The sequence below is a fragment of the Sciurus vulgaris genome, assembly GCF_902686455.1.
Source record: "Sciurus vulgaris genome assembly, chromosome: 17".
In the NCBI taxonomy this organism is placed as follows: domain Eukaryota; kingdom Metazoa; phylum Chordata; class Mammalia; order Rodentia; family Sciuridae; genus Sciurus; species Sciurus vulgaris.
The window spans coordinates 72,207,728-72,220,279 of record NC_136478.1 but is presented as its reverse complement, the minus strand read 5'-3'; the positions used below and the strand labels follow the sequence as shown (position 1 = coordinate 72,220,279).

The window sequence follows — 12,552 nt, the reverse complement described above, 5'->3', positions numbered from 1 at the left end:
GGTTTATGTGTGGGAAGTCACTTCTTGTAACCAGGTGTTTTGAGACCTAGTTTTTGTGGTTGCGTGGATGAGAGCACAACCCAGGCCTTGCATTCTCAGGCACGACCTTGTGAGTTTTGGAAACGAGGTATTGTGATGGAGGAACCAGAACTGATTATAAAGTGAAATTATAAGAACATTATGATGAAGAACCAATACCTGGGGAAAAGGTTAATTTTTCTCCTCCCCTCTGTCAGCCTCTTTTCAGGGAACCTAATTAACCCCGAGTCCCTATCTATTGGATTGTAAACATCCCTGGGACAGGTTTTCAAGGCCAGAGATTCAACAGGTTCCTGTGCATATAGTCATTTCTTACACTTTGTAACTTTTTGAACTCTACAGGAATGTGGCTGCGTCACTTACTGCTAGGCCAATTAACTGCTATCTAAACTATAACCTCCTAGGCTTAGTTCTTAGAAATATAGCTCTTTGGGAGGTAAACTCAAGTTGAATTACTGCTGCCTGTAGTGAAGGCCACTTCGGGATAACACTCGCAGATGTTTTACTGTCTTTGTTTTACACCTGTGAACTACTTACCATAAATTCCCTGTGCATGGTCTTCGGTTACATAGGCCAAGAATTCAAACCCACTAATGTTGTAATGGTTAAGAAATTATGTCAAGTTTCCTATAAAAGCCCCATGTAACCTCAGTTTAAGACCCAAAACTTCCAAGCATTAACTCATCTGGGTCCGCTTGCATCAATATACCTGAGTTCTCCAGCCTTCTGAGTGGTGCTTGGTCTCTTGCTGAGCTCGATTTCCATAACAGTATTGAGAGTCAATGTGTGGGGAACTAGTTTTGACTTCCAATTTGTGTGACCAGATGGTGGTGATAAAAAGAGCACCTAATAGGTATGACTCTTGGGACTTTTAGTGTTGCCACTGAAACCAGAGTTTTAAGATGCTGAATATTCATTTCTGTCAGCGGATGGAGTTTGTACTAGCTGCTGATCTCTGCAGCTGCAATGCCTGCTTTAGTGTTAGCAGCTACACACAGCAGGAAAGATCAGCTGTAAGGGTTGCTGCTGGTAAAGCTGGATTCTTTTCTGCTACTATCAAGCCAGCGGTATGTTGCAGCTCCTGGTGTTGCATCTGGAGTTACTCTAGTGACTCATGGCCAGTTTCCTTCTGGATTCTTGTCTCACAGAATTGAAGAGTAAAATCCACAGACAGTCATGGAAGGGAAGAGCAAACGAGGTAGGATTTAGGTGAGAAGAGAGAACACCCACAATGTGGGAGGGGCTCTGGAAGCAGGATACCATTTTGGTGTGCTAGCTTAAAAGTTTATATAGGTTTTGGTTATGAGCATTAATCAAAAGCTGGGTTAAACAAGCATTGAAAGAGTATCAAGATTGTTTGTGTCCTTTAGCCTGAGTTTCAGTCCTTCCTGTAAATCCTATCTGGGTTCACCCGCCTCCCATTTTCCTGCCTGCTGAGACAAAGGAACTAGCTGGAGGGGTTCCCACAGGGGAGCCTCAAGGTCTCTTACATCTGAAATTGGGTCCTGTTAACAGTTCTACCCCGTTAGTCTCCCGGTGTGGTTTCTGCATTTGAACAAGACCTTAATTGGGGCACATCAATTCTGATTGCTGACCACTGACTATTCTTATTAACTACCAGCACCCTAGAACTGAAGCCAGCGTGTCCCTGATCAAAAATGATTTTTAATGATTCCCCTCAAGGTCATGCTTAATTCCTTTAATCCGCTTCTGAGTTTTTTCATCAGATATCTCTAGCCAGGTATGTAAACTGATGCACAAGGACCTAAGTAATACACCCAAGGTCACACAGGTAGAAATGGGTCAGAGTTGATTTTGAGTCTTGGTCTGTTTTTGTTTTCCTGTGCATATTATGGTGTTTAAGACATCTCTGGGCTCTGAGTGCCAGGAGCAACTCCAGCTGCTATGACAAGTTTCAGTGCCAAGTGCCCCTTGGAAATGCAGAGTCATCCCCTACTGAGTACCACTGGCTTAGGCCTCAGACAATTTCTTTGTGAGGACTTGCCCCAGTGGTAATCTTGCCCAGCAAGTTTCTGCAGCCTGGACTGGTGGGTCTGGTGTCTGTGGCCGGCTGAAAGGCCACTGAAATAAAACTGCCTCCTCAGGGAGAGGACCCAGTGCCTCTAAGACAGATCCCTTCTCTTACCTTGCCCTCCTGCCCCAAGTTGGGTTGGCCCAGCCAATAACTGTCGGGCACCACGGAGTGGCCCATGGCCCTGCCCTGGGAGTGGAGCTTGAATGTGTCACCAACACCGTCCTTGCCCTCACTCAGCAAGCTGTGAGCAGATGCCACCACTGCACCTGTCCCTGCAGGGCCCCACCTGCTGATGGGAGGCAGGGTTCAGGACTGAGTAGGGACCACACAGAGCTCCCCTGTGGGAACCCCTCCAGCTAGTTCTTGGGAGTGGAAAGGGGTGTTTCAGGGACATGGTGTTTTACTCTCTGCGCCCCCCCCACACACACCTTTTTTTAAAAGAAGGACACACCTATGCACAGTCTACCTGCAGTTCTATTTTTGCAGCTAGACGGTGGCCAGGAGTAGAACACTACCTTCAAATGACCAGTTGGGTCTGACTGTTCTACTTTCTGGAGACCTGTTTTATTTCTCCAGACTATTTTAAATGTGTGCTGTAGATTGTGATATGGTATTACACAGGTGTGTGCGTGAACATATATATTTAAGTATATGTAAATGTTCTTGTTCATTTTAAACTTTGTTTTTTGAAATAATTTTTATCATAATTTTTATCTGATTTTTCTTTTCACCCAAAAGTTGTGTAATAAAAATATTTAGTTTCTACTTGTGAAGCTCTTTGTATGTTTTACTCTTTAAATCTCTTATATCTTACGTTGTGATCATAAATGTGGTTTGTGATAATTCCAGGTTTTGGAATTTATTAGTGGATTTGAGAGGAGAAAATATAATTTTCTCAAACCTCATGTGTTCTTACCTGTGACATATTCCTGTTAACAAAAGGCAGATGAGTAAGAGAGAAACCAGCGGTCTTATTATAAGGGTGGTGTACAGCACATGGGAGAGAAGACACTCTCAAGAGGGACTCCAAGAGATTTAGATAGGCTGCCTGCAGGTCCCCCAGGAGGACCACCGACCCTGGTCAGCACCCCAGAGAGATCAGGGGAAACCATGACTGCCCAGGCAGGCTCCTTTAGCTGGCAGGATATGCTGCAGAGTAAACTTGTTCAGAAAAGTAAACGAATGAACAAATAAAGACACCAGTGTGAAGTCCCCAGGGGAGACTCGGTGATGTGGCGACAACCGCCAGTGCACTGGCATCAGGGCTGGCTGTCATTCTACCAAGGACTTCTCGGGCTTCCCTCGCGTTGGTCAGTTCTAGATTTATTTACAAGGATGGACTTGTATCTACCAGCCTAACTGCCTATCTAGATCTACTTGCCCACCTGTCTATCTGAAAGGAGTGTGTGTGTCCACAGGCAGAGGCAGAGAGGGAAAATCCAGTGATTTCGTACCTCGCAATGGAGGTTTTTCCAGGAGAACTTGTCCCCAATGTTACTGGCGTAGCTGGTGAACTGTTTTTCCTTAAAACGCCATGTCTTCTCTTAACCCAACAGCCCAGTGAGCAGTCAGGGCAGGGCTGCGCTGCTGGCGGCTCTGGGCAGTGGACCTTGCCCAGTGTGTGTGCCTATTTCTAAGAGACCCTTTTTGTTCCCCTCAGAAACAGAGCAATGCAGGTTGTGGCCTGAAGGCCACCATCAAAACAAGAAGCGGGGACACTGCCTGCCCAAAAAGGAGACCTTGATCTCAGTGACCCCTGGGCCTGACTCTGGCAGGAAGGGCTCTGTCCTGGCGGTTGTTGAGAACGGGGTGCCATCCATGCAGCCCTCTTGTAGAAACAAGCTATTTTGTGAACCGCACCCCCAGGAAAAGGGCGTGCAAGCGCTGAGGATGCCGGCCGCCACAGCGGCGCCTTCGAGGGCCAATAAGGGTCAAATGGGATGCGCTGGGCCCCGGGCTTATCAAGGCTGTTCAGAGATATCCTCCTGAGGACTGTGCAGCTGTCCGGAGACCCCATCTCTCAAGGACAGGGGACCTAGCCCTGACCCCTCTCCCTCATCATTCACTCCTTCCCTCCTCCCTGCTCCCTCCAGGGCCGTTCAGTTTTGGTGGGACCCAATAAGATTCAAATAAAGTGGAGGGACCAAACCAAAAGAGGACAAGTATTTAGCTGTGTGAATTTTAACCAATAATGTACAGGTCCTTGTGTGTGAATGCTGGAAAAAGCTCTTAAATAGAGCGCTTTCTCGCCCCTCGGGGCCGCTCCCCCCCAGCTATCGTATGGGTCTGAGGGGCTGGTTGCGGTCCAGGCCAGGCTCCAGCTTGCTTTAATAAAACCTCGTCGTGTGATTTGCATTACCGCGTGTTCACTTTGACTCTCCGGGGATTAGTCGGAATGGGACCCTAACAGCGGTGTTGGCAGGCACTGAGACAGCCCCGTGGGCAAAGACAGCACCAGGTCAGGGCCAGAGCCGCCTCACCGTCCTGTGCTCTGCCTCCTCTGCCCCAGTTCTTCATCAGCGACCCTCCCCCGGCCACCTGCCTCCTTCATCAGACCTCCTTAGAGCTGGGTTCATGGTGACTATGTCCTGTTTTGGCCAAAACCAGCACCGCGGTTGTGGCCCTCCAAGCTGCAAGACCAGGAGCAGGATCTGACGGTGGTGAGCCCCCAGACAGCTCCCCCTGCTCTCATGCAGGTGATCTTCTGGGGGTCTCTCTAGGGAGTTCTCCTCCCTTCCCAGACAGGGACCCACACCACAATCCCCACCTGGCCACATCACAGTCCAGTGCAACCAGGACTTTGTCACGCCCTTCCACTCCGTCCCGGGCTATTTGGGCCTCTTGGTTCTGGGGACCTGTACTGTAGCTTTCTTGGCAAGGAACCTGCCTGGCATCTTCACCGCCAGGTCCCCCCCTTCAGCATGCTGCTGTCTACAACCTCTGGGTGGCCTTCCTCTCAGGTTACCACAGCCCCGGGACGAGGCCGTGGTGGCCCCGAGAGTGTCTACTGTGGCCTCCTGCGCTGGCCTACTTGGCTGCATCTTTGTCCCCAAGCGGTATGCGATACTTTTTCTTCCATAAGGGAATACTGCTTAGTCTTTAAGGAAGAAATCAGAGAAGCCAGAAATGCACGGATAAAGTAAAACGGACGGAGGAGGGACAATGCCTTTTAGTGGTAGAGAATTTGTAAACTAATTATATGAATTACTCCTGGAAATCAGTAAAAATAAAACAAGTGATTCAACATGAAGAAAATGGTCATGATACAGGCAGGCAATTCACATGCAAAACATGAATACCCAGTGAATAATAAAAAGTTACTACACGTAAATAGTAACAAAAAATTCAAATTTAAGCAACCATAAAATAGTTTATTACTTCTCAGTACAATGATAAAAATTTTAAATCTGTAATCACCAAATATTAACCAGGACATGGAGCAACACACACATGCACACGGACGTGAGATCTGTATAGGCCTGGCACCCAGTAAGAAATGATTTTCAGGAAGCACTTGAATGAAACTAAGGACTAATGGGTGTATCCATCCTTAGGGTAAGAAACAGAAAAAACACCAAAAACAAATGGAGATAGTTATTTATAATGGACCCACGGAAGTTGGGTAAGACTGAAACCTCCCCTTGTTCATGTTTTTAAATAAATTTGACTTTCGAATCATGCAGTTGTTCTGCATATTCAAAATAAAAATAAAGAAGTGGGATCCAGACACGAAGGCAGTCTACCCACCAGCTGTAAAGCACCCCTCTAGATGGATTTTTTAAAAAGCCATAAGTGAGCTGGGGATATAGCTCAGTTGGTAGAGTGTTTGCCTCGCAAGCACAAGGCCCTGGGTTCAATCCCCAGCACTGCAATAAATACATAAATAAATAAATAGAAGCCATGATTACACAGAGACACAAAGCAGGATACGTCTGGAGTGGAGAAGTTCTTCACAGATTGCAACCAATGCAGACAGGGCATGATCACATTGGGATACCACTGTATCAAATCAGGATATGAGACATTCAAAAACTAATCAGAGAGAGTTGTTGAGAAGTAGTACCTGTCCTCCACCTTTCCCTCTACAGGCCTTGGGGCCCGTGCATTCAGAGTCCCGCCCTGAAGCAGAAGTGAGGACTCAGCCTGAAGCAAGGGTTAGTGTGACAGTGTCCCTGGAATGGACATGGCAGGGCCACCAGATGGCCCCTGGGGAGGAGGGCTAGGTCAGATGACCTACATCTGTACTTAATAACTTAGGAAAGTTGCAAACACACCTTACAAATAGATCTTATGCACAGAAAACAAGAACTAAAAAATAGGTTTTTTAAAGGATGAAACAATTGAATAAATATCCCCATTCTTTCTTTATGTACCCTTGAGTCTCACAGCGATGCCTAACTTCCAGGAAGATGTATAGTATGACACCGTGTATTTAAAATTTAACTGTGCAAAATAAGACACATATACCTGTGATAAAAATATAAGCTCTAGCACAGGCATAGCAAACTCCAAATTTAGTATAGTGTTGCCAGTAGGAAAGGACGCCAAGGAGCCAGCTGTCAGGGGTGATGTGAGTTTGCCCATACCTGTACTGTTGTGTTTTTTAAACTGTGTGGTAAGTGGATAACAAAAATTTCCATTATTAAAATACTCAAACCTCACTGAGTTAAATAAAATGTAGGTTTACTGGGCCTACTCTTCTAAAAACAGCATGTAGAAACTCAGAACAAACCTGAAAGTAGTCCAATTTCTTTATCCTAAAGATGACTTTCTCATGTTAATTTGCTCGTTTTTGTGTGTGTACTCCTAGACCCATTTAATAGAGGCCTTCTGTGGCAACTTGGAGAGCTTCACACAGATCCAGGTATGAACTGACTCTGACATCCACAAAAGCCCATGGTAAAACATGCGTTTGGTCTTGGTCCCTTTTCCTGGCACTCAGCTCCTGAAACCACTGGAATCTCTAGCGTGATTAGTGACTTGCATGAGGTGGCTGCTTTATGATGGAGCTGGTTGCTGGGAAGATGTAGGCAGGACTTCCCTCTCTGTGGATCTTGTGGAAAGCTGTGAACTTTCCCCTGGGACACATCACACTGTGCACCAGGGGGCGGTTGGGCACAATCATTCAGAGCACCCTTACCATGCGGGGTGCAGGACCAACTGCTAGGGACACCATGGCCCACGTGGTAAAGGATCAGATGAGGCGACTGGCATAAAGACACTGTGTAAATACAGAGGCCTTGGTGCAATTTCTTCTTGTAGTTTCTGAGGATGATCATGAACCAGGAGGGGTGAGCATGGGTTTCTGTCCTGGCTTGCCTCTTAGAAGTCACACCACCCAGTCTGGAGGCAGCCATCAGGTGAGCCAAGATGGGTGCGTACCAGAACATCCAAGAGCTATGGAGGAAGAAGCAGTTGGATGTGATGCGCTTTCTTCTGAGAGTCCGCTGCTGGCAGGACCGCCAGCTCTTGGCGCTCCAGAGGGCTCCCCGCCCCACCTGGCTGGACAAAGCACGCAGACTGGGGTACAAGGCCAAGCAAGGTTATGTCATATACAGAATTCGTGTGCGCCGCGGTGGCCGCAAACGCCCAGTGCCTAAGGGTGCAACGTATGGCAAGCCTGTCCATCATGGTGTTAACCAGCTAAAGTTTGCTTGAAGCCTTCAGTCCGTTGCTGAGGAGTGAGCTGGACGCCACTGTGGGGCTCTGTGAGTCCTGAATTCTTATAGGTTGGTGAAGATTCCACATACAAATTTTTTGAGGTTATCCTCATTGATCCATTCCATAAAGCTATCAGAAGAAATCCTGACACCCAATGGATCACTAAACCAGTCCACAAGCACAGGGAGATGCGCGGCCTAACATCTGCAGGCCGCAAGAGTCGTGGCCTTGGAAAGGGCCACAAGTTCCACCACACTATTGGTGGTTCTCACTGTGCAGCTTGGAGAAGGCGCAATACTCTCCAGCTCCACCATTACCGCTAATGTAAGTATGATGTTTGTAAAATTCATACCTAATAAACAATTTAGGACAGTCATGTCTGCTTAAAGGTGTTATTTGTCTGTTAAAACTAGTCTGCAGATTATTTCATGAATGCTTTGTCAAATTATGGAATTTAAAGTGCAATAATGTTTGAAGACAATAAGTGGTGGTGTATCTTGTTTCTAATAAGATAAACTTTCTGTCTTGCTTTATCTTATTAGGGAGTTACATGTCAGTGTTTAAAATATGCTCTGTGGTATAGTAGGTGTTGAATGAATTCCTTAAAGGAGGAGTGCTGGAACTAGCCCTGTAGATTGCTTTGGTGCGTGTGACAAAACCTACAACTTCATTGGGATAATGCGATGCTACGGTAGCTTACTTAAAGTGGTTGGGTTTTTTGGAGTGTGGCAGTATAAACTTTTAAAGATTGAATTTTGCTTAAGATGTGGATAGGCGATCCTAACCCCATATCGTGGTCGTACGCATTCAACTTTCAAGCCCACATTTTAAAATTTAAGTCAGTGTTTGATTTGTATAAATTTGATTTGATTGCTTCTGAAAGGGAAAAAAAATTCCCCAAATGCTATCCATTTTCAGAATAAGAAACTTGTTGCAAGAGGTTTCTCTTACAAACAAACAAAAAAAGAGCCTAGGCTAAACAAAATTGCTAAAATGTTTCCACAGTATCCTATAAGTTCACATGAAGAGTGAATGCTGGTTTAATCATGTGGCTCCAGGGAATCCAGCATTTTGAACTTGTTGCAACAGTATTCTGTGACATGTATGCCAATATATTTTTGAAACATGGGGTTGAGTATTCATTGCTTACCTTAAGGTTTGTAAGTTAGTAACATGCTAGAGTGTAGCTGGTTAGCTGGTGACTTTTTGCTAAGTATTTGCAAGGTTAGAAAAAGTCCTGAGTCCTGATCAATATTTCAAAGTACTTAATGCTAGTTTTGCAACCACTATGAATCCTCAAGCCACATGGGCAAATGTATGATTGTCTATTTAAAAGTACTTGCTCAGTCAAGTTGTCTTGGGCAACTCCTATAAGACTACTAAAAAACTACTAAATGTTTTGTCGTCTGGCTATTTTTCTCCCTGGTAAAACAACCCCCCCCCCAAGGAGTTGGGTCATCAATTAAGTATATTACCACATTTCATTGTTTCATTCCTATTAATATTATCCAAGACTAGGCTGCTGTTTTCCAGGGTGAAGTTGAATATGGAGGATGAATTGCCCTTACTCTTCAAATTCTTGGTTGCTGCATTAAACAGATGTTTCAATTTTAAGGTCTTAATTGATATCCTCCCTGAACTGATTTATTTTTTTATTAAAAAAAAAAAAAAGAAGTCACACCACCCAAAGGCCAGGGACTTCATTTCTTCAACCCCCACGTTCTCCACCTGTAACATGGGCAGAGTGGTTTTGAGGCTCAGACAAAGCACCGGTTACAGAAGCAACGAGTCAAAATTAACACAGCAAGGAGTGATGGAGCCAGCACTCGGGGCTTGTGTGTGCCACAGGCAGACCCTCTGAGATGGTGAAGCAGACGTGAAGAGGTCACGTGACCCACCCTAGGTCACCCAGTGGCAAAGGGCGATGGTGGCCAGAACACCACCCCTTCCCGTCCTGGAAAATATGCCCACATCCTAATCCCCAGCAGCCGTTAACGGGTAGGTCGCGCAGGAGGACAAGCAGGGCTGAGCAGAATCAAGGTCACTTATAAGCTGCTGTGGGAAGTCGTATGAATTATGGGTTTGTCTGAGCCAACACAAGGCAGGGAAGCTGCTTTTCTGCGAACTCCTGGGTGAAATTCCCAGATCACGCTGGCACCTGCCTTAGCTCACAGCCTTAGGATCAAGCACAGTTGCCCAGAGATGGGCATCACCTGCCAGGCACCGAACAGCCCGTTTACTTCAAGGTCCCTGCCACACGGAGACCTTCGATCTACACCCCTTAAATAAAGGACTGGGGCCTGTTGGGTTGTTCAGTTCCAGCTCCTATCGGGCTGGAAGATCCATCGGGTGCTCCCCTTTTAAATCTAATTTCTGGCTTTGTCTTTTATTCCTTACTGATTATTTCAGACTTTTTATTTTCCTGGGCAGCTCACACCTCCGAGCAGGATTCTGCTTTACTGGGGTGCTGGCAACCTCGGCCAAGGTCATCCTGGATTACCTGGGGCCCTCAAGTGGGAGTCAGTGTTGGGGTCACAGAGGGAAGGACTCCTAGGCACTCTGCACGTGGAGGAAGGACCACATGGAGGCTGCCAGCAGCTCCCACAAGCTGAAGCAGTGAGGGAATGGATTCTTTCCAGCTGCTGGCTTAGGAGGCAGGTGCATGGCTGACAGCTAGGGGGAAGGATGAGCAGTCCAGTTTAGATGCAGGGCAGTGAACAGAGGAGGGAAGCCAAAGGTGAGGACAGGCAAAGACCTCGAGCATGTCTGCGAATGAATGAGTGAACACTGGTGCAAAACAGAACCCGGAGGCCATCTGGTCAGCGCCCCTCCAGCTTTGCACATCAGAGTTCCGAGTGACTTGAATCACACTGCCCTGGGCTCTCACCAAGACAGTCTGACCAGCCCCTGGAGGTGCCAGTGCGGTGTATTTTTTAAGCAGCTCCTCAGATGGCTCCAATATGTGAACAAATGTAAGAACCACTGAACGTACTAAATTTATTTTAAAGATAAAATGTTACAGTATCGCCCCCAATGGAATAGCAGTGTCACAATAAAGAGAAAACGGTGCTAATGAAGCCAAAATTAAAGACAGGCAGTTAGGATAGATAGGTGATCAGGTGGAATGGAGGAAATGGAGGCCAGTTTGGGTCTGGAAGTTGGAGACCATCCGTGGGAGATTGGAATGTCAATGTCTCCAGAGTCCTCTGATTACCAAGATTGCCTGCCTATACTACCTCTCCCAAAAGGCTGCAGACTGGGAGTTGTTAATGAATGCGCCCTGGGCAGCTACCTGCCTGGATCACTCCATTTGACCCTTCCCCTTGCCCATCTGCTTCCCACCTTTTAACCATCCCACCAGCATCTCCTGGGAGCCTAGTCCCATAGGCAGGAAGGAGGGAGATAAGGGGGACAGAGTAGGAGAACAAAGGAAATACTAGTCTATAAAAGGGGGGCAGGGCGCTCTCACTTCTTGGGATACCAGAATACCAGCCATGGCCCCCTTCTCCCTTCCGGAAGACGTCTGTTACTACCTTTTAAAAACCCCTACTCTATGTGCTTGCCTCGGCGTGCTTCTCTTATGTTCAAACTTCAACATTTGAGGAGGCAGATCTTGTCACCGATAATTGGCAGTACCAGTAACAGGACCTATAACAGAGATAAAATTGAATCCCAAAGAGAATTTTGTAGCTCTTAGGGACACACACACACGCGCTAACAAGGAAGACTGAAGGAGAGCTGGAAAGGGAGCGGACTTCCTGACCAAATGGGGCAAGGTGGCCCATGCCCTCCGCTTCCAGGGTCACAACCAGGGCACATGGTTCATCCCTTCCACTCGGAGACCCCACAAGGGCAATACGACAAGGCCTGAACTTTCCCAGGACTTGTGAGCATATAAGCAATGGCACAGGCAGACCTGACTGCAAAACAAGACGCTGGGCACCACGGTGAGGGCACCAGGTCGTGGAGGGCGCGAAACCCTAAAACTACTAACTGGGCTTTCTCAGTGAAAGAAACTCCAAGTTCATGGTGCACCCCGTGTTACCAGGGGTCGGATGTCCAAGGTCCCCAAGCAAAGTCAGAGCAGTGCCTGGGTCAGAAGCTAGAATCAGAAGTTTCCATCACTTAACCCGAGGAAACTCGTGGCTCAGTGAAAGATGAGAACTAACAAAGTGTTCACACAGCATTGGACATGGCAAAGGCAGGTTTCTGGAACTCGGTGTCGTAGCTTGAACTTTGTAGCATCCCTCAGGGAGAAAAGAGGCATCCATTCCGTGCTCAGAAGAAAGCTTGGCGGCCACAGAATCTAATACGCACAACTTGCAGATCAACTTCCCAGATCCAGGGAAAGGGAGTGGCTTGTCCAAATCCTCAACCTCAAATAAGGGCGATGGTTACCAACGTTGCTGACTCGGGAGTAGTCACTACTTGTGCGCCACTGTTCTTAGGCTCCCTAAGCCCTCGCAACAATCTTACCGAGGCAAATTCCACAATCACCTTCGTTTCACAGACGGGGAAACAGAGGCACTGAGCCTACGCACCCTGCTCGAGGCCGCAGACCTTAAACTCCGAGTTCAGAGAGCGTGGACAGGACTACCATCTCCGGAATGGGGTTACAGGGTGTAGACAGGTTGCAGCACAGAGCTCACAACCGCTTCATTTGTTCAGCCCATCCAGGAACTATGACGACACAGAGGCGGCGGAGACACCACGGAGACCGGGAAGCCGCGCCGGAGCCTCTCTGCTCGGGAACCAGGACCGGCGCGGCCTGCGACCCAGCGGGCTAACCCAGGTTCTCGTACCCCAGGGCTGCCGCA

At 47.3% G+C, this 12,552-nt stretch overlaps 1 pseudogene across 1 annotated transcript; it reads left to right on the top strand.

Annotated features, from left to right (window-relative positions):
* Positions 1-7,444: 7,444 nt before the first annotated feature.
* On the top strand, positions 7,445-8,319 carry LOC306648094 (large ribosomal subunit protein eL15-like; annotated as a pseudogene). The gene has a single exon. The product of its transcript is annotated as a large ribosomal subunit protein eL15-like (transcript).
* Positions 8,320-12,552: the final 4,233 nt, after the last annotated feature.